The sequence below is a fragment of the Myotis nattereri genome (assembly GCF_964212035.1).
Source record: "Myotis nattereri genome assembly, chromosome: X".
Lineage (NCBI taxonomy): Eukaryota > Metazoa > Chordata > Mammalia > Chiroptera > Vespertilionidae > Myotis > Myotis nattereri.
In genome coordinates this window covers 115,090,857-115,114,285 of record NC_138078.1, presented here as the reverse complement: position 1 = coordinate 115,114,285, position 23,429 = coordinate 115,090,857, and the positions used below count along the sequence as shown (strand labels likewise).

At 38.8% G+C, this 23,429-nt stretch overlaps 1 protein-coding gene and 1 pseudogene across 2 annotated transcripts in view; one reads left to right on the top strand and one right to left on the bottom strand.

Annotated features, from left to right (window-relative positions):
- The window catches only part of TENM1 (teneurin transmembrane protein 1), a 934,848-nt gene that overhangs the window by 235,143 nt on the left and 676,276 nt on the right, over window positions 1-23,429 (top strand). The window lies entirely within an intron of this gene.
- LOC308511793 (large ribosomal subunit protein eL21-like) lies at window positions 8,099-8,590 on the bottom strand (annotated as a pseudogene). Its single transcript has one exon. The product of its transcript is annotated as a large ribosomal subunit protein eL21-like (transcript).

The window sequence follows — 23,429 nt, the reverse complement described above, 5'->3', positions numbered from 1 at the left end:
GTTACTCAAGAATCTTCTAGAAACCTTTGAGGAACTTAGTAAGACCTTCAAGTATCTTAGTGAGAATGCCAAAAAAATGGAAAAGGAAAAGGACCAGTCAGAAATTAAGCATATACTGACTGAAATAAAGAATAATATACAGGAATTCAACAGTAAACTAGAGGATCCCAAGTCAGTGATTTGAAATATGAGGAAGCAAAAAACACCCAACCAAAAGAGCTAAAAGAAAAAAAGAATCCAAAAATATGAAGATAGCGTAAGGAGCCTCTGGGACAACTTCAAGTGTACCAACATCCGAATTATGGGGTGCCAGAAGAAGAGAGAGAGCAAGATATTGAAAACATATTTGAAGAAATAATGACAGAAAACTTCCTCTACCTGGTGAAAGAAATAGACTTACAAGTCCAGGAAGTTCAGAGAACCAAGAGGAATCCAAAGAGGACCACACCACGACACATCATAATTAAAATGCCAATGCAAGAGACAGAGAGAGAATCTTAAAAGCAGCAAGAAAGAAACAGTTACCTACAAGGGAGTACCCATACGACTGTCAGCTGATTTCTCAACAGAAACTATGCAGGCCAGAAGGGAGTGGCAAGAAATATTCAAAGTGATGAATAGCAAGAACCTACAACCAAGAATACTTTATCCAGCAAGGCTATCATTCAGAATTGAAGGTCAGATAAAGAGCTTCACAGATAAGAAAAAGCTAAAGGAATTCATCACCACCAAACCACTATTATATGAAATGCTGAAGGGTATCCTTTAAGAAGAGGAAGAAGAAGAAAAAGGTAAAGATAAAAATTTATGAACAACAAAATGACAACAAATACATATCTATCAACAAGTGAATCTAAAAACCAAATGAATAAAAAATCTGATGAACAGAATAAACTGGTGAATGGAATAGAATCAGGGGCATGGAAATGGAACAGACTGATGATTCTCAGAGGGAAGAGGGTGTGGGGGTGTGGGAAGAAATTAGACAAAGATCTTATATGCATGTTTGCGGTACCTATGGACACAGACGATAGGGTGACGAAGGCCTGGGGTGGGGTGGGAACTAGGTGGAGGGGAGCCATGGGGGTAAAAAGAGAGACATCTGTAATAATCTCAACCATAAAGATTTTAAAACAATCATAATAATAATCATGCAGTATCTCATCTTTTCATTCTGCCATTCCACCCTTAGCTGTGAGGTGAGTAAACCAAGCCCAGAATCCTATCAGAGTGTGTTCTTTAGTCTTTGTTCTATCTGGAATTCTGCCCTGCCTGGAATCAAACCAACTCATTTGAAATGGCAAAAAAATGTATTTCATGGGGATTCACAGAGAATATACACATATTTAGTGTAGACCTGAGTTTCTCAAACACATAATTAATTGCACTTTCAACTCATACCTCAGAGGGATAAATGGTCTGTTTTAGTAGAAACTGTCTTGCTCTCAATTAACAAGCCCCCTTGATGTTTGGGGTGCTAAATTAATATTTTCAAAGTAATGTTGTTGTCATAGAAATGCTCTTTAAAAGGTCCATTATGTGTCATATTTGAGGTTGGAGCTCATAGAGCACTGTGCTATTATTGAAGTTTCTAAAATCAAGGACTAAAGAACTATTTAGAATAATAATTTTTCTACTTGGACCCCATATCATAATGCCACCTGATTCTCTGAGGAGTTAACCTTAAAGTACATTATATATTTTATACATTTTGACCTGGAAGTTTCCATGTTGTTTTTAGCCTAATTTTACTGAACTCTGAATACCATTATGCTTGTTTTTGTTGTTTCTGTTTTGTTTTTGCTTCTCCCTTTGCATAAGGACACTAAATCAGGTCAGTATGAATAGGTCTGAAACGTGTAAGGATCAGGTTTTATTTCTCCTTATAGTTTTAGTTTCTTTGAAAAATTGCTATATGCCAAAAAAAATGGAGTCATATAGCCACTAGGTATACAGTCACTAAGTGCTAAAGCAAGGCCTTTCTCCTTGTGGAGGAAATTATTTAACCTGCAGGCACGAGGCACATACTGATATTTGAATTTTGGGAGGACATTTTAACACAAGGATTTATCAACATTCATTTCTAGCCAAATAGGCACTCAAGAAATCATTTGCTGAGTGAATGAATGAATGGCCATCAATTCTTCTGAACTTGCTATAACTTCCTCAACTTTTTAGTGCTGTATTTGGCATCATCAGAGGAAAATGAGATGATGACTTCTGCCATGTACAGTATCATGCAACAGCTTAGATCAGGGGTTGGAAAACTGTGATCCTCAGCAAAATGCAGCCTGCCTCTTGTATGGTTTGTAAACTAAGAATAATTTTTACATGTTTGTATGGTTGAAACAAAAAACCAAAAGAAGAATAATATTTTATAACATGTGAAAATTATATTAAATTCCAATTTCTGTGCCCATAAACTGAGCATTATTGAAACACATTTACTTACATCCTGCTTTTTGTGTAGTTATGACACATTCTATATGACATGCAAAGCCTAAAATTTTGCTATCTGGCTTTTTACAGAAAATTTGCCAACCCCTTACTTAGAGGATTGATGAAATGGTTTTCATAAAGAAACCTACTAGGGGGAAAACGGTGCTATATAAGCACAAAAGCATTGTGACTTTCATTTCTAAATCTGTTGCTATTATTTCTTAGCTATTTGCTTGCAGGCCTTATAATGGTAACAGGTGCTAATGCACAAGAATAGAACAATAACTGCTACCATAATTGTCCACATTCATAGAAAACTGCAGGTAGAGCTGTAGCCAGATGTTTAAAGAATGAGAACTAAAATGAAAATGTAAAAGTCTTCACTGGAAAGAAAATGATGAATGATATAGGAGTTGAACCTAAAACCTGGTAAGAAGCCCAGGCAAAAGAATTATTTGTCTTTAATTCATGTGTATAATCCCCTGGGATGGATTTTTAATAGACAAACTCACAAATAGCCCAAGAAATCTTACAAGACCATAAAACAGTTTTCTAAGGCAAGAACTTTAATGACCTTAAAATTTACATAACATTAACCACTTTAAGTCAAAGTTACATTTTATTAACAATGAATCATATAGAAAACTTTGGTACTTTCCTTACAATTATAACGTAAAGCCTTGGTGAGATGTTTATATTCCTGTGGGATAAAGGTGTGGAGTATAAATTCAGTGGCAAAATGGGAAAAGAATGACATTTCAAATTTTGAATAATCTAAAGAAAATTGAGCAAATTTTAGGATTACATCTATTTTTAGAGCTAAAAGCTCACAACACAGGCTATCTTAAAACAGCACAAATGGAAGTGAAGTTTAAATAATGGAGTTCATCTAACTAATGTAGACAATAAAACTAGGTATTTCACTCTCCGAGTGGGATTACATTTTGGCAGTTATCTAGTTAATTTGATTCATGGGGATTTATAAATTGGATCATTCAGAGTCCAAAGTGAAATGGTGATTTAAATGCAGCCCAATGGCTTCTGGAGAAATAATCAATTCTTTAGAATTCATCTGAAGAATTAAGTTTTATCCTAATTACTCACCTGGAGAATTAACTTGAATTTTGAATCATTTGACTAAGAAAAAACAAACAAACAAAAACAAACCTGGGCATTGCCTTTATAAAAAAACAAAAACAACAAACAAACAAACAAAAACCCTCTAGGGAACAAGTTTGGAAAAATTCTCACCTAGTAGATGATAGGCCAGAAACCTACTTTCTTGACCACCCCTCCCCCCCAAAAAATCATTTATATTGCTTCATGGAGTTAGCAAATCCATTCTCTTGTTTATTTAGTAAATATTTATGAAATTCTTCTATGTGCCAAGTACTTGTGTAATCACTGGGAATACAGAGGTAAACATGTAGACAGGACCAATAAATTCTCTGCCTTCTTGGAGCTTGCATTCTTGTGGGGTAATATAGATGATAATTACATTAAAAATAATTTCAGGTAGTGACATATTCCATGTAATAAAATAAAGCAATTCTATAGAGATGGAAATAAGAAGCACTACTCTAGATACTGTGTTTAAGGAGGGCCTCCCTGAGGAGGCAGCTTTTGATTCTGAGAACTGAATGATGAGGAGTAGATCATGGGCAGTTATTAGAAAAGATGTATCCAAATATGTGAAATTAACCTTAGTATATAGGCAGATTTTATTCCAGAGATGATTTGATTCTGCTCAACATCAAAACACAACCCATGTTTTCTAGTCAATACTTGGCAACATCTATGAGGGACAATTATGACATGGATTTATTACTATCATTATTGTTGATATAATTAACATTTTAGAACACTTAGACCGACGTTAGGAGATGTTTTCACCCATATCATTCCATTTGAATCTCATGTGGTGTGGGTACTAATATATCCCCATTTTATGGAAAAGAAGACCTGCGTTTCTGGGGGAGAGAAAGTAGATGGTTTAAAGCCACTCGGAGAACAGTTTAGTAATTATGGAGCTAGGGCCTTGAAGCCAAGACTTTTTGTTGCAGATTTCCAAATTACTCATTTTATTACACCATTCCACCTTAAACTATACCTGTAATTATGAGTCTGAATACTAATTCGTATCTGCAGCAGAAACCATATTTCTGTCTGATTAAGTGAGATTACTTAATATGTGCTACTATAGGAACAGTAATTAGAATGAAGTTTTCCATCTGAAATTTCATGACGGGTTAAGATCCAAAGAGAGGATATGATTGATTTTATATACTATCGCACATGATTACCCATGTGGGTAAGTATGAACATTGTTATTGGTTTATTTTTTAAAGGGGAATTGTTCTTTGAACATATAATTAATCATAGTGTAAATTTGCAATTGGGTAGGGGTTTGTTCGGTTTATTTTTTGTTTTGTTTTTGTTTATGAGCTGCCCTGGCACTAATGCTAAAATGCCCACCTCCAGTGGCCTGCGTTTGTGGGGTACTCATTGACTTTGTGTCCATAGTAAAGTAGTGCACAGACTCTTATATGCAAAACACATTTGGCTATGGTTGACAGAATTTTCATTTTCCATTCACAGATGTAAAGCATTTTTAATATAACACAAGCCTCAGCATAACAGAGTCAGCACTTTATGAGAGGCACACAGCTCTGCTTACCTTTCATTTGTCAAAGGTTGATGGGAAACATCTATATTGCTTGTTCAATCTGTTAATTCTATGTTTTCATCCAAGCTGAACTGACAAGCTAAGATCTGTTCACTCATATTAGTCTGTAGGAATGTGTTTGTCAATAAGTCCTTTAAGCTACTTTACATGTGACCTATAACTCAAGTAATTCTTACTCAAACAATATTCAAAAGGTTATATGCACTCTAAAATTACTTTAAGAATAGGTTACAGGGGGGTGAGGGCATAAATGGGAGGTGAGGGGGCAATGGGGGGATAAGGACACATGTAATACCTTAATCAATAAAGAAAAAAAGAATAGATTACAAACCATAAGAATAGGTTACAAACTTAATATTCCAGTTTCATCATCTCTAAGGTTTGTAATTTAGTTCTTTTTAGATGGGTTAATATTAAATTTGAAAAAGGAGTTATGAAATTTACCAATGAAAACAATATGCTTTTAATTTTTAAATTACTCAAACTTTTACAAAGAATGTGGGGAAGTTTGGATAAGTAACATGGTGAATTTTGGAGATACTTCTTTCCAAATAAGACCTGAAAAATCTTTTCAAAATCCAAATGGTGGAATATTCAAATATAGAAGCATAGTGGCACTGAGCCCCTTGACAGGAGTATCTCAACTCCTTAGTTCTGGTTCTAGGGTATAAAAGGTGCTCAGTAAACAATTGATGAGTAAATCACTAGTCTAACTTATTAATTTTACTCTTTTGGATCCTGACACCAAAAGAGGTGCAATGACTTTTACATGGTCACATAATCAGTTCATGGCAGAAAAGGAAAGAGAACTCTGGTCCCTTGAATCCTAGTCTACTCACTGCCCTTTCCTATAATTCATTTACCTTGCTGCCTCAATCATAATTTCCAATACCTTGGGTTGAGTAGATGAACGGCTATTTAGGCTATGTCCCAAAGAAGGCTGAACTCTCAAAATAAGGAAAGTATAGATACTATATCAAAGCATGCATATCAAGCTTTAAAGATGTGGGGGAGATAAAAATAATTTTCTTTCTTCCTTTCTAAGTTCTTCTGGCTGGACTAATAAAATTAACATGAGACATATTAACAGAAGAAAATGACCATATGGGGTGTCATAAGGACATGAGACCAAAGGACATATTAAGCAGTTGAGCTTTATATATATACCATTTTTGACTGAGGGGTGGGAGGCAGGGGTCTGGGACTTAAAAGGGAAAGTAAGCAATTCACAGATAGACAAGAAAGAACAAAAATTTGGTAATCAGCCCTGGCAGGTTTGCTCTGTGGTTAGAGCATCAGCCTTCAGACCAAAAGGTTGCAGGTTTGATCCCTGGCATGGTCGTGGTTCCTGCACAGGAGGCAACTGATCCATGTGTTTCTCTGACATTGATGTTTCTCTCTATCTCCTCCTCTTCCCTTCTACTTGCTCTAGAAATCAGTGGAAAACATATCCTCAGCTGAGGATAAAGAAATAAAAGACAACTTTTGGTAATCAAATTCTTGCAGGTCCACCCAGAAACAGTGGGGAATCTAACAGACTGCAAGTTCTGGCCTGTCTGCAATACTTAGTTCATATTATGCTACAGTGATAGCTTCCTTCATGCCTTACTATCTGATTTCCTTTATGCAGGTAAGAGGAGTGGTAGGTCAAAGGCTCTTTCTGAGTTCTTTTTTTCTTAAAAATAACCACCTTAAAATAATTGATATACCAAACTTTTGCGCTTGGAAACTCTGCTTCCCCTCAAAGGTTAATAATGTTTTCTTCATAAAGGGTAGTTTTTATTGGCTGTTCCTACCAGAGGTTGAATCTGAGCAGTGACAGCTCATACAGTCTTTTTTGGAGGGGAAGAAAAATGAGGGGGGGATATCAATGTGAGAAACATCTATTGATCAGTTGTCTCCTAGGGATTGAACCCACAACCTGGGTATGTGCCCTGACCAGGATTGAACCTGCCACCTTTTGGTGTAGGGGATGATGCTCCAACCAACTGAGCCACACCAGCTAGGATACTAGCATAGTCATTTCTCATTAAGGAGCTATTGGGCAGCACTGGGAGCAAGAACATTTTCTGAATAAATGTACAAGTGGAATTGCTTGCTCTGATATATTACATATACTAGTATGCTTCTGTGATATATTGCATAATTCTTTGGGAAGTGTTATCTTATTGATGTGCTTGAGGCAAGGTTTCACTAAGTGTTGCCAGATAAAACACAAGATGCCCAGTTAAATGTTAACTTCAGATAGAAAATTAATATATATATATATATATATATATATATATATATATATATATATATTTAGTTTAAGTATGTCCCAAATGTGAATTATTTGCTAAATCTGGCAATTCTAGATTATCTTTCATACAAAACACCCAAGGCTATCTTGATTTGCTTTTTGACAGCTTACTCTTCATTGTTTGGTTTTAATAGTTGTGGTGATTGCTTTGCTAACCATCCCTTTACTGTATGTTAGTGAATCTTCTGTGCACTAACTGTGGACCAGTTGCTAATGCTGACAATTTGCATGACCTGCTAACACATTACTTACTTATTCAGGCATAACAGAAACCTTCCCCTAGAGCATTTTGGGAGCTGTGGCTAAACATTTAAAGCTCTATTTTAACCTATTCAAACACATATTTCCTTTTAAGAAACATAAAAACTTATGTCCCTGAACTCCATTGAGAGTGGTTTTTTTCTATAGATTTTTTTATGAAAATATATTATCTTTTCCATTTTATAAATATAAGATATTTTATGGTAGTAAGTATGCTGTTTCAAGTTACACTCCATATAACATTGCTCTGGAGATTTTGAAATTCACCCCTAGAGAACAAGGTCCCCAGTTAAGAATCAGTGGTCTATGAGATGCCAATCAGTGAAAAGTGAAGTATTGAATCAAGCTATCCATTAAAATTTTTTTTTCTTTAAAAAAAAACAATACAGAGGTCTTTTAGTTTTTTCAGCTTGTCATGCCATGAATCCATAGGGAATGGGTTCCAGCAGCTCAGGCTCCTTTCCGTTGGTTCTCACAAAATGTGCTGCTCTGGGCGGAGCAGGCTGACTCTTTAGTTGACCCCAGGTATCATTTTCTTTGGCTTCCTTCTTTTTCTGATCATTTTCTTTCACAAGTTTTAGGAAGCTATCTTGGCTCTTGGATTGCTTAATATGCTCAATACGTACATTAATTCTCTTGGTGAGAATTTTGCCCTTAACTTCCTAATTCACAGCAATGCCCACTGCATGCTGGGTGACATTGTAGACTCTTCCAGTTTTGCCATGGGAATATTTGTGGGGCATTCCTTTTTGAACAGTGCCCATTCCCTTGATATCCACAATGTCACCTTTCTTGTAGATTCATATGTATGTGGCCAAGGGAGCAACTCCATATTTTCTAAAAGGCCTAGAGAACATATGGCGGGAGCCTCTTCTCTTTCCCTTTATGTTGGTTATTTTGTCAAATTACTGGAAAATGGTGGTTCCAGCTGAAAATCTAAATTTTTGTTTTTATTTATTGCTTAATCAGTGTTTCTCAACGAATAACTTCAACAAATGTTAAATAATAGTTACATAATTATTTTAGTGTGTGTTAGCAAGCAAGGTTTTCCATTCTGTTGTAGAGATAGAAAGCTTCAGGTTGGAAACCACTGGTCCACATAAAAGCAAAGAAATAGTATGCCTCTGTGCGAGCTGAAAAAAGTAACTTTCCTCCCATTTCCTAAATTCTTCTAATTGGGTTAAAAATCAAATTAACATGAGACATATTACTCAGAAAAAATGTCCAAGATTTATTATGGATGTACATTCAGGGGTGCCATAATATATGCGACCAGAAATGCATTAGTCAGTTTAGGTTTATATGCCTTTCTGGACAATGGAGAAAAGGGCAGCAGGGGTCTGGGATTTTGGAAGGAAAGTTGGCAATTCACAGGTTGATAAGAAAGAAGAAACATGTGCTAATCAAAGTCTTAAAGGGCTACTCGAAAAAAAAAGTGGGACACAGAGGGAAGTCTAACAGACTTTGTTAGGATCTTCCCTGTCTATCACACTTAATTTGTACAGTAAAACCTTGACATAATGGGCTAATTCGGGTGAGGGGGTGTCCATTAAAGCTGAAAGTCCATTAAATAATAAATCAGGTTTTCCAAATGCATATGTTAAAAAATTGACAAATTAGTTTACCTGTTTTTACTTATGTAGACAAGTTTGTGTAATTAACATTAAGTGTGTATGAAAAGTTTAATTTCACAGAAAAGTTTTCTATATGTATTACTGTAATTTTAATTTTACTGAATAGGTCTAGTAAATGTGTACATTCACCCGTCACCAGGAGTAAACAAAAGCACTCCACTGGGGCGTGGCTTAGTGCATGTCAGAACATAGGTGGCACAGGTTAAAACTGCTGCAGAAAGTCACACCACGTGACAACAGAACCGATTACCTCACTAGATGCCGTGTGTTCACGTGCTAATCATTCACCGAACATTGTTTATAAGCAGTGACTTTTGGATTTAAATATGTAGATTATAGTTGTAGGTATGTAATATTTATGTCGGTGAAATTACTACAGTGTTTTTCCCAACATATGGCCTATTTGCTAAAATTTATTAAAATAACAGTGAATTACAAAAAATAACATGTTAATTGAATTATAAGTAAATCTTGGTTAAAAGCTTTTAAAAATTAACAGGGTATTAATTTTCACATTTGACCTATGGACTGACTGGAAATTTTGTCAGTTAAATTCAAAGTATGTTAAATTGAGGTCCACAAAATCAAGGCTTTACTGTATTTGCTAAAGTGAATATGCTAAGATACTCTTCCTAAAGTGGTTTTTTTTCTATCTGAATTCATTTAGGCAGGCAGTAGGGAAGGTCCAAGATTTTCCCAGTCTTTTGTTTCTTAATAGCTAGCTTAAAATCTATATCCTCAGAGGCACATTCTCAGGTGGCAAATCTTTGCTCCCCCCACCTTTAAAAAATTCTATTACCTATCATTCCTCCCCGCCACCCCCCCTAAGTTTACCAGCTGTTTGGGCCTTTTGTAGGTAAGCAGAAGACTGCCGCCTTTGCCAGTAAAAATAGCAGGCTATATACAAATCTGAAATGCCTTTTGTTTTTAACAATTGTAACATTATAATACCTCATTTATTCTCATTTATCTTTCAACACAGAAATACGATTATATTATTCCCATTTTGCAGATGAAGGAGCTAAAACTCAGAGTGAAGAGATGCCTGGTTAAACTATTAAGGAGCAGGTTATAATCTTTATTATAAACCATAGCTTGTTTTTATTTCTATTGAATTAGTTTTAAAATTACATTATTTCACATATCTGTGCTTCAAGTGTCTATTGATATATAAACAATTAGATTTAAAGGAGGACGTTTTCATGAGATTAATATCTAGGCAATTATAGCCCTAGGAAATAAGCTTAGAGATATGTATTAACTCTTCTTATTTGTTTTATTTTCACCCAAATGATAGGTTTAGCATCATGCAAAGAAATATGTAATAGTCAGGCTTTTTATTGTATCATCCACTTGTGGATTAAGCTTACTGAGCTGCTGTGGCAGCCCAGAGTTCACACACTTAATCTGGTTAGGCTGTTGCCTGCCGATTAACTAGGATTTATTGATTTCTTTTCAAGTTGGAGAGCAGTGTGACTCAGAAATCTTTACCCCTGATTTAATAAACCTAAAATAAATACCAGACTTAAACTGATTGCTGAGTTCATCACATAATATTGATAGAGTAGACAGTTAGACAGGCATGAGCAGAGCAGGAACCATAGGCCAGGTAGGGTTTATCACAAGGGCAGAAAGTCCCAGGTGCTTAGCAATCTGCAAAACTAGAGAAAATAACTATTATAGGCTAGTCCAGGGGCGGGCAAACTTTTTGACTCAAGGGTCACAATGGGTTCTTAAACTGGACTGGAGGGCCGGAACAAAAGCATGGATGGAGTGTTTGTGTGAACTAATATAAATTCAAAGTAAACATCATTACATAAACGCGTATGGTCTTTTTTTTCAATAGTTTTATTCATTTCAAATGGGCCGGATCCGGCCCGTGGGCCGTAGTTTGCCCACGGCTGGGCTAGTCCCATCCTGCAGGGTGACCATTCCTCCCCTAGCCTGTCACTAGTCATGTGGTTTAGACCCCCTTACAAGAGGAATAAGATGTCCTGAGAATCACCTCATAGGACTCCCATACAAGTTCTTAGATGACCACTCCCTTAAGCATTAAGCCCTCAGGCAATGAGGCTCTGGTAAGTATCTAAAAATCTTAGGAACATAATCTTAGGTCTGTTGACCACAGAGTTTTGGTCAAACTAGAGATAACATCTGGATCTCAGTTGTGTTTCAACTGCAAGCCCAGAAGAGCAGCAAAACCAGAAGGGACACTATGGCCGACATCAGGAGCAGATGCAATGTCCAATGATCCCTTACCCTAGCATGGACCAATCAGTAGAGACCACTACCTTTAAATGACACACCTGCAAAGCTGATGAATATTCTCTTGAGATCCTTCCCTGAGACCTTCCCTAAAATTCCTACCTTTAGAAAACAGGTACAAATCCCCAGCTTTCTCTCTCTCTCTCTCTCTCTCTCTCTCTCTCTCTCTCTCTCTCTCCCTCCCCTTCTCTCTCTCCTTCTCTCTCTCCTTCTCTCTCTCCCTCTTCCCAGCTTCCTCCCTCCAGCCCCCACTGGGCCCCCACCAGCTTCTTTCCCCCTCTTGTTTCTCAGACCTGTTATTTTTGCGTTCTTTCTCCTAAGCTCTAAGGACCTTTCTTTTGCCTCTGTAGCTTGTTTCCTGAGTCCATGCAGCCCAGCTGGGTCACTTCCTCTACTTCTGTGACTTTCTAAATAAACTTCTTGTGTTAGAGTTCTTGGCTCGGAATTCCTTCTTAGCTGAACTCAAGAACCAAGGTTGCTGAACCGAGATCTAACACCGCCATTAACAGTATCACTCAAGCATGGGCCATGATTTATCATTGTGGCAAATCCTGGCCTCCTAAATAAAGGAAAGCACAAATTACCTAGTGAAATTTTTGGTGGAAAGGTATGAAAACATCATTTTACTAATTAATTAGACATCCAATATCAGTTCTTCATTTTAAGAAGAGGCAGAAATACTCAGGATTCGTAGTGGTTGCTGTAATATGAATTATGTATTTTAAGGTTATTGCAGATTACTAAAGTATTAAGCACTGATTACTATTAAAATTAAATACTAAGATATTTATCAGGCTCATTTTAAAATGCATAGTCTGTCTTGAAACAAAATTCCTACAGCAATAAAATTTAGATAAAATGTGTAAAATGCTAACCTAAAGCAATCATTTCATAGTTACTCTTCATTTATGATTGCACACTTCTTTTTGCCTATACATCTTGAGTTTTGAGACAATCAGTTTCATGTTTTCTGTTTTTCATCATAGAACATCTAAAAAGGTTGCCAGCTGCTTTGGAGGAAAAGATGATATAGGAAGATTAAGTAACTTTATAAAGAACTTTTCTAAAGCTTCTTCCTTAGCTAACACTAGAACAGAATTATAGAGATTAAACATTTTGGGGCTCTGTCTTCCTGATGAAAAACCATTCATAAAAAAGGTAAAATATTGCCTGTTAAGTAGGTAGTCAATCTATACAAAACCCAATTTTGAAAATATTGGGTTGATTATTTTCTTTTGTAAACCAGATGCTTGAAAACCTTGTTAAGCTAACCATCCTGTATATATTTACATAAAGCTAAAATACCATGTTATTCAATCAGCTCCACACCAAATGACTTCAAGTAATACCTGTAAATTGTTTTCACCTCATGCATACTCATCTTTGGTCTTGTGCCACATCACTGTTTTCATGTTTCCTTCCTTTGGCCTTCATTTGAATTGATTTTAGGGATAACAAAGTATAATTTATGTTAAGTATAGTTTTTACTTGATTAGAGTGTGATTTTGCAAATATAATTATTATAGGATTCTATGAATATCTTAATCACTGTCAGTTGACTATAATGAAATTATCAAGGTGTATATCATAGAGAGTACTTTAATTAAATTATTACCACCTAAAAGTGACTGTGGATATGATGATGTGATTAAATTATTAACATTTTATGATGCTTTTACTTTAAATGACAGTTATAAATATATTTAATTTTAAAATCTACTTTAATAATAATAAGTTAAACTTGTGAGGAGTCAATTCACTTCTACATGAGTAGTCTCATTTTAATATTTAAAAGTGGACAGGAATCTGTTCTTAGCTTCTCTCACAGGAATATTATATCATTTTTCCTTGAAAGTTTTCTTGAACCTGTAAAGTAAAGCAAACCCTAGATTCTCTTATTGATACACTTATCAAAATATGTTATCTAGAGATTGTCCTTAAACAACAAAACACACACAGAGAGTAATAGTAACAATAATCAAAAGTTTATAATTTAATACAATAGAGAAATATTGCACACTTATAGTATCATCTTGGAGATTCTCAATGTATATTAGTTCTTTAGAGACTTTCAAAAGTTCTGCAATAAAGAAACCTGTGTATTTAGTCCAGGGTTTCTCAAACTTATTTGACCATAGAACTTTTATGTGTTCAAGTCTAACACCTATTAGCATCCTGAAGAGTGAGTATTATGTAGATCACACTTTGGCTAATTTGGGCCTAGGCTAATATCTTTCAGGAATATGAAAGCAAAAGTTCAGTATAAAAGCTTATGTTCTTTTTATGTGTGGAAATATTTAGGGGGAGAAATATCATGACATCTGGTATTTACTTTAAAATACTCTGGCTAAAAAAATAAAGTAAACAAATTTAGTAATATATAAATAATTTCATCGAGGTGATATATATGTGGTTGTTTATTATACAATTTTATTTTTATGTTTGAAAAATTTCAGATAAGTTTTAAAAACTTAAATATTACATGCTCTTTTATGTAAAGCTGCAGTTACTAATTCAGACATGTTTGTATGATTTTACAGAACAGGCTATAAGAGTGCAAAGAAGTATGCCTATTTTGTCATCTTGTCCTCTCTGTAACCAAAGGCAGACATTTGTTGAATTGTCAAGCCTAGTTAGAGTGGTCACATCAGAATTTTCCTCTGTGTAAAAACAACTTACTGAAATGAGCTGAGATTTGAACTGAAAACTTCAGCCTCATTATAACTATGCTCTGGCACAATAATTTTCAAAGTGTCTTTTTTGAACCAGCTGCATTGACCTCACCATGTTAACTTGCTCAAAATGCAAATCCACAGGTCCCCACTGAGACTGAATCCGAAACTCTGGGGTTTGAGTCTAGAAATCTGTGTCATAATAAGCTCTCCCATGATTTTGATGCCTGGTAAGCTTTGAAAATTACTGCTTCCATCTATTGTATTGATCTGCACATAGACTTGCAATATAATATGTCTAACTAGCATTGTGTAAGTTCTCTCTTAACTTTATAACAGGACAAAGTTAACAGGAAGTATATCATTGGTTGACTTAACATGCTGCTTCTCCATCTTTAGAGCACTGTTTAGACATGTTGAGCAGATTGAGTTAGGAGCTGAGGATGTATCTATTATTTTAATGATGCCACAGTGGTCCCATTCTGCTTACGGGATGCAATGAGAACCTTTCTTTGTGCAGGTATATTTAGACAGATCATTCGAGTTGTTGTTGGTGGCTTTTTATCTTTTTTTTGTGTGTGTGGCAAGGATATCCTCTAACAGGGTCTGCTTGTCTGTGGATGGTGGTTGGGCAGCCTATCTCCATGCCTTCAGCATATATAAAAGCACACAAGTTACTGGATCATAGAGTTTGGGTCCAGTTGCTATTTAACTAGGAACTGGTGACTGAAGTGGAAACAACCCTCTCAGTTTTGGCAAAAAGCAAAAGGAACCGAGTCATCAGACCAGCCTTCCAAAGGTTGTAAAGCAACCCAAACTCTCCCCCTTGAGGCTTTAGGGTAGAGGTGGCCAACATGTTACATTTTGAAAATAAAACCCCAAATCAAGCTACTTCAGAGGAATTTATAAAGCTTTGCATTCTACTATTAACTTGTTTAATTAGAGGAGAATTATTTTATAGAGGTAGAGATTGATGAAGAAATGGAAATTTGGGAACTTTTCTCTAATTTTACACTTGGCCTTTTACATGGATTCTAAATGCAAAGCAACATAGCCCTCTATTCTTATATTTTTAAAAAATATTTTTTATTGATTTCAGAGAGGAAAGGAAAGGGAGAAAGATATAGAAACACCAATGATGAGAGAGAATCATTGATCGGCTGCCTCCTGCATACCCCACACTGGGGATGGAAGTTGCAACCGGGGCATGTGCCCTGACCGGGAATCGAACTGTGATCTCCTGGTTCATAGGTTGAAGCTCAACCACTGAGCCACACCATTCAGACTATTCTTACTTTTTATTTTAAACTAGAGGCCCAGTGCACAAAAATTTGTGCACTCAGGAGGGTCCCTTAGCCCAGCCTGTGCCCTCTCGCACTCCGGGACCCTCAGGGAATGACCACCTACTGGCTTAGGCCCGCTCCCCAGGGGATTGGGCCTAAGCTGGCAGTCAGACATCCCTCTGGCAGTCAGGGAGCACTCGGGGGATTCCCACTTGCCAGCGGGGAGCAGGCCTAACTGCAGTTGGATATCCTTAGCGCTGCTGAGGAGGCAGGAGAGGCTCCCACCACCACCGCTGTACTGGCAGCCTTTAGCCTGGCCTGTGGCTGAGCAGAGCTCCCCCTGTGGGAGCACACTGACCACCAGAGGGCAGCTCCTGCATTGAGCATCTGCCCCCTAGTGGTCAGTGTGTGTCATAGTGACCAGTCATTCCCAGTTGTTCTGCTGTTAGGGTCAATTTGCATATTGCCTTTTTATTATATAGGATAGAGGCCTGGTGCATGGGTGGGGGCTGGCTGGTTTGCCCTGAAGGGTGTCCCGGATCAGGGTGGGGGTCCCGCTGGGGTCTGGGTGAGGGGCTGAGGGCCATTTTCAGGCTGGTCACACCTCCTTCATGGAGGGGGGTCCCCGCTGGGTTGCCTAGCCAGCCCAGGTGGGGGGCTGATGGCTGTTTGCAGGCTGGCCACAGCCCCTTCAGTGTGGGGGTCCCCGCTAGGGTGCCTGACTATCCTGGGTGAGGGGCTGATGGCTGTTTGCAGGCTGGCCAAGCCCCCCAGAGGGACCCTCACCCCATGAGGGTGTGGCAATCCTGGGTGAGGGGCTGATGGCTGTTTGCAGGCTGGCCACAGCTCCCAGCCACCCAAGCTCCCAGTGGAGGCTGCCTGGAAGCAGGTATCTGGGATTTATTTAGCTTCTATAATTGAAACTTTGTTGCCTTTTGCGGAGGCAACAACCAGCAGGAAGCTTGGCTTCCTCCATCGCTGGGGCAACCAAGCCTCCTGCTTGCTCCAGCTCTGTGGCTGCTGGCCGCCATCTTGGTTGGGTTCATTTGCATATAGTCACTCTGATTGGCTGGTGGCCATGGCTTGGGGCATAGTGAAGGTATGGTCAATTAGCATCTTTGTCTTTTATTAGTGTAGATGAGGAAGGCCATTTTGTTGATCATATTTCACTTTTCATGCTAACACTTGGCAAAAGTTCTTCCCTAATGCTCATAGAAACACAGGATCAGGTATAGCATCACAGGTTGTTTTCTCAAAACCTCTCCCTGTTTCTGCTGCCCCATCAAAAACAGCAGAAGCTTTGGCTTCATAGTGACCATGGCCATTTTTAATCATGACAGCTGTAGTGTGAGTTTTACACGCACTGACCTGTTGGCAAATCCAGGACATTTTCTTACTTGGTACATTGATCAGTATTGGAATATGTTTTATCATTCACAGTGTTTCCTTTACTGCCTACTTTTAATTTAATGAATTCTTAAGCAATTCGGACTGTGAAAATTTCCCAGTCCCATTTAACAAATGTCTTGGAACAGTTAAGAGTTAAGTCAATTTATGAAGAAGTGAGATGTAGAAACCAGAGGGCCCCTTAATTACTTAATAGAATCACTTGGGTTAGTAAGGACCATTTTCATCTTCTGGGTCTTTGTCTGGAAGTTGCTACAACAGAATCTGGTAAGGAGAAAGGATGAGGGAGCAGTGTTATGGAAGTGGTCTTTTTTTTTATTTTGCTTGGTTTTCTTCTAAATTTATATGAAATGTTTTATAACTAAAACCCATTTGGAAAGGGTTTAACTTTGTGAGTCAAATGTATAACAATAAATGTTGAGGCTATATTTTTAGCTTTATTGAGCTATAATTGACAAATAAAAACTGTATATATTTAAGGGGTACAATCAAGCTATAATAAATGCATTCACTACTCCACATCATTATGTCTTTTTTTGTATGGTGAGAACACTTTAGATTCACTCTCTTTGTAAATTTCAAGTACACAGTAGAAGATTGTTAAAAGTCTTCACTATGCTGGACATTAGATCTCCAGAATTGATTAATCTTACTAGTATAACTGAAAGTTTGTACCCTTTGATCAACATCTCTCCCATTTCTCCTAATCTCCAGCCCTCGGCCACTATCATTCTTTTGATATTCTGGACTTAGGCAGGAAACCAGGCTTTTGGCCTAGTTCAAATTAAAGACAAGTTTGTGATGAAAAGGGACACGGGTCAGGAGATTCAGAGGTACCAAGGCACTTCAGCTTTGGCTTAAGCAGGAAAGGACCCTCCATCACTCAGGGAAAAAGAAAGTGACTTAGAGAACAGGTCTGACTTCAGGCCTTTATGTACAGAACCCCAAAAACTCTCTTGTTGGCCACAGAAGGTATTTTTCACTTACAGTATTAAAAGAAATTCACTTAGTTCAATCCTTGATCAAACGAATATTTATTGAGCACTTTGCTCTCTAATGGAGACAGACAATATATTGCGATTACAATATACAGAGATACATGCAATGGTAGTGCAAGGTCAAGGTGCTGTAGGAGCCTTTATGTACTTTAAGCCCTCATTCATTCATGAAACAAATGTTTAGTAGACACCTACTATGTTCAAGGCACTAGTGTGAATGATCCCACGTCCCGCGTGGTTCAGGGTTCAAGACTCTGGAAGAGGGGCCACACGCAAATGAAAGAGATGATAAGACAAGAAATAATAATTTGGAAATTGGGGGGCCAGACGGGAGCCCATCCCAAGAGGAAGGACTCCAATTGGGCTCAGGCCTTGCCACCCTTTTATTCAATTTGTGATAACCTATAGCCCTTAGGCAGGCAATTTCTAGTAACAGACAGACTATCTTATCAGTAAGGATTTTCATGACTACCAGGTGGGGAAGTTGCTTCAGCTACCATTGTCTGGACCAAACAGTGGGTGCATAGCCCTTACCTTTGCCAGGGCTCAAGGGTCAGCAGCATTCCGGGCTCCTTGTCCACACCTCTCTGCTAGAGAAGACAATAGGCAGCTTCCCACACTAGGTGCTGAGGAGGCTGTCATCAATAAAAAAGATATGACCCCCACCTTCCTGGGGCTTATAGTGTAAAAGGGAAGAAAATCCAATGCCTATATTCCCCAGGTGTGATAAATTTAGTCATTCTGGGGTCAAAGCAACCTTCGTGATAGGAAGTATGTAGAGCAGGGGTGGGCAAACTTTTTGACTCGAGGGCCACAATGGGTTCTTAAACTGGACCAGAGGGCCGGAACAAAAGCATGGATGGAGTGTTTTTGTGAGGTAATATAAATTCAAAGTAAACATCATTACATAAAAGGGTATGGTCTTTTTTTTTTTTTTTTTTTTTTTAGTTTTATTCATTTCAAATGGGCCAGATCCGGCCCGCAGGCTGTAGTTTGCCCATGGCTGATGTAGAGTCTCATCTTTTGACATGAAGTGTGTGTGTGTTTGTGTGTGTGTGTGTGTGTGTGTGTGTGTGTGTGAGAGAGAGAGAGAGAGAGAGATCTCTAGACAGACAGAGGTAGAAGTACAGGTAGAGGTAGAGGAAAACAAAGGTATATATATACACACACACACACACACACACACTAGGGGCCCGGTGCATGAAATTTGTGCACTGGGTGTGTGGGGGGGGTGTCCCTCAGTCCAGCCTGCCCCCTCTCACATACCGGGAGCCCTCAGGGGATGTCCTACTGATGGCTTAAGCTCTCTCCCTGCTCCCCTTGGGGAATGGGCCTAAGCCACAGTCTGGCCTCCCTTTGTGGGAGGCGACTGGGCTGATCAGGGGAAAGCGCCAGCCCCATCACCCTGCTGCTGCAGCCACTGCCAGTCACTGCAGCCAGCAAGGATTTTTCATCAACACGGACTCCAGTCCCTTCACCATGAAAAAATGACAACTTTCTTTAGGCATTTTCAAGATGTGTCTTTCATAGGATATGACATTTCTTTATTATTTTTTTATCCTCACCTGAGGATATGTTTCCATTGATTTTTAGAGAATGTGGAAGAGAAAGGGAAAGAGAGAAACATCAAAGTGAGAGGAATACTTTGATTGGTTGCCTCCTGACCAGGGCCCCAGCCAGCGAGGAGCCTGCAACCTAGGTACATGCCCTTGGTCAGAATTGAACCCAGACCCTATGGTGGGCAGGCCTAGGCATTATCCACTGAGCCAAAACAGCTATAGCAGGATATGACATTCCTTAGCCCTCCAGCAGTGGACCTTCATTTTTTTCTCCAGGAGTGAGGTGGAAAAACCCTACATCACTTTCTTGGATTCTTTTTTCAAGTTACTAAGAATATTACCAGTGGCATATAGGGAGCTTAGCCAATGAGCGGTCAGAAAAGGTGTTTCCTCTGTAGTTCACACCGATTCCCCGGCTCCACCCCTGACCAGACCTCAGGCCTCTGGCTGGGATGTTAGGCCTGGGCAGGGGACCCCAGCCCCATGTGATCGCGGGCTCTGCCCTTGCCCAGGCCAAAGGGGCATTAGGCCTGGGCAGGGGACGCCCAGCCCACTCCCATCACAGGCTCTGCCCCTGCCCAGGCCTCAGGTCTCTGGCCGGGCATTAGGCCTGGGGAGGGGCCTGCCAGCCCGCTCTGATTGCAGACTCCACCCCTTCCCAGGCCTCAGGCCTCTGGCTGGGCGTTAGGCCTGGGCAGGGGACCCCAGCCCCATGTGATCACCGACTCTGCCCCTTCCCAGGCCTCAGGCCTCTGGCAGGGGCATTAGGCCCGGGCAGGGGACTCCCAGCCCGCTCTGATTGCAGGCTCCACCCCTGACCAGGCCAGAGGGGCATTAGGCCCAGCAGGGGGCCCCCAGCCCCCTCCGATCACGGGCTCCACCCCTGCCCAGGCTTCAGGCCTCTGGCCAGGGCATTAGGCCTGGGCAGGGGCCCCCTTGGCTATGATTGCAGGCTCAGGCCCTTCCCAGGAGCCCCCTGGCCCTTCCTAGGCTGCTCAGGGTCCACACGGGGCCTTCCTCGGAGTAACCTGGGTGCCCTATGATGTTTCTGGAACCTAGGCCACTGGTGCCTAGTATGCAACGTAACCGCCATCTTAGTTGGGTTAATTTGCATATTCGCTCCTGATTGTCTGGTGGTCTGGCTGGTGGGTGTAGTGGAGGTACGGTCAATTTGCATGTCTCTCTTTTATCAGATTAGATATACACAAAAAGTTAGTTGGGGAACTAGGCTGGTGTGGCTCAGTGGTTGAATGTCGACCTATGAAACAGGAGGTAACAATAGTTCGATTCCTGGTCAGGGCACATGCCCAGGTTGCAGGCTTGATTCCCAGTGTAGGGGGTGCAGGAAGCAGCCAATCAGTGATTCTCTCTCATCATTGATGTTTCTAGATGTTTCTATTGCCCTCTCCCTTCCTCTCTGAAATCAACAAAAGTTAGAAAAATAATATTGCTGTAACAAAGAACCCTCAGATCACAATGGCTAAATTCACAATGAAAGGTTATATTTTTGTATACTTCCCAGTCCAATGTGGATTGGTGGGGTTTGGAACTTAGAGATTCCACTCTCTAAACCTATACCTCTCATTTTGGTACATAGAGTTTTCCTACCTTACATTGTTATGTATTCTTGTATGAATATATTATATGTCCCTTACTAGGTTTCTGGCCTTCTTTAGACTATTAGACCTCTTTGTTTTCCCAGTGCTTATGATTTGTTTGTTGAAGATAATTTTCTAGATGTGTGAACATTATTAATTCAAATAATGGAGCAGATTCCAAGTGAATTGAATCATAGAGAGTTAAAGAAGGGAAAAGAACTTTACCATTTAGTCCCAGCTTCCTCACTTTACAGATGAGAAAAATGAGGTCTAGAAAATATATACACCTAAAATTATTATTTCTCTCAATGAATCTGACTGGACACAGTCAGCCAAAATGGAAGCCCCATCTCATATGGAAAGGGCATTGTGTGACTAAAGAAGATGATAAAAGGTAATTAACTATGGTGTCCCTGCTTCACCTTAGCTTGCAAGGTAGGCTAAGAAGGGTGCTTTAGCTAATCCACATTATTTCTGGTGCTTGGACACCCTCCCTCATCCCAGCAATTTATATGTCCGAGGATCCTTTAAAATTTATAGCAGAATTTGAAAAGAATTGAAGATAGACAAAAAATGAAAACACACATGTACTTATGGGATGTCTACAGTACACTCTCTAAGGATACTGGGAAAGCCCTTGGCAGGCTTGTTGTAAGCAGAAATCTCCTCTAGAATTTAATCAAGACACTGAATTGAAACAACTGGTGGGGGTGGGGAGGAGTGAGCTCATTCAACTACAGTAAATTTGAATTCTAGAGGAGTCAGTCTCTTTTTATTGTGATTAGAAACCTATGGAAACCTCAAAAACTAAAACAGGAACCACAAGCTCATAAGAGTCAGCAGTTCAAGATGAGTTTGAGAAAGTTTTTATTTCAAAATATACCTCTCAAATGGCTGGGCTTGCTAGCCAGCGAAAAACCATTTGGTTGCAACAAATATAACATGTACATAGTCAGATCTCATTTTATGTGAAAAAGCAGACTCAAACAGGGTTTAGAATTTTCCATGCAGTTCATCACTCAGTGCATAAAACAAACATTATTTTGATATTAAATTATACCTCGTCTCTTTATGCCAGAATCTAACTCTCTTCTCATATCTATAACATTTGCATTTTGGAAGTCCGCTTTTAAAGGAATTCCAGAAATATAAATACCACAAAACAATGTAAATGCCCTTTATTCATTTACCAGTTTTTCTATCCTATAAATAAAAAGATTGCTCTAGTGTTCAGAGACTTGTCTTTCTCAACCATGAATTTCAAATGAACTTTCAAGTTTCCAGCATTTTTCTTGCTCGAGGTCAGATAGTATTTTCAATTATTAAAATCATAATCTCGAAGACAAGCATAATTTTTGTAGCTTACTTGTAAATTTGTAATTTTAATGACTTAGTTTATGCTGAACATGAATAATAAACTATCACCTATTAAACCTGGAGAGCACCAGAAGTTACTAATATGATTTACAATGCACTGCAAAATGGGATTCATTATTATCTTGCATTCTAAAGATTTGCAGTAAAGTAGTGTAAACAAGTATTTACTTTAATTAATGAAATAGCAAGGAGTTTTTAGGGCTGTATTTTATCTAGAAAATAATTTTCCAATAACCCAGAAGGCTCATACTTGGTAAAAAGAATCTCTGCATTTACTGAATTCCACCAGAAAATCTGTTCATTCTTTTGAAAGACAATAAAGCATCTCTAAAAGCTTATCTGCACACTGCTGATGGTCCCTTTCAGATCTTGCCAGCTTGCCCTATCTTTAAAGCAAGGTCAGTAGGAGGGCCTTTACTCAAGGGAGAGAGAATTTGAAGTATCCATGTTACTTTTCTTTTCTGTTCTTAAATTGCCTTTGTAGAGCAAGACATTTATTAGTGGGCCTTGACAGATTCTTGAAGTTACAAAATCATAGGTGGAAGTGATAATAGACTAACTTTAGATCATGTTCAGACTAAGCACCTTGCAGTCATGAGGTAACCCTGCCCCCTCTAACTTGGCTCCACCATGCTATCTATGTTTGTCTCTCATTGCTCTCTAATATTAACATCTGCTTTTGTTGGTGTTTGCTTTAAAAATGGATTTTAGGAGGGCTGCTATTTCATATGGATTAGAATAGGGGTGGGCAAACTTTTTGACTTGAGGGCCACAATGGGTTCTTAAACTGGACCGGAGGGCCGGAAAAAAAGCATGGATGGAGTGTTTGCGTGAACTAATATAAATTCAAAGTAAACATCATTACATAAAAGGGTACGGTTTTTTTTTTGTTTGTTTGGTTTTTTTTTTTTGTTTTTGTTTTTTGTTTTTAGTTTTATTCATTTCAAATGG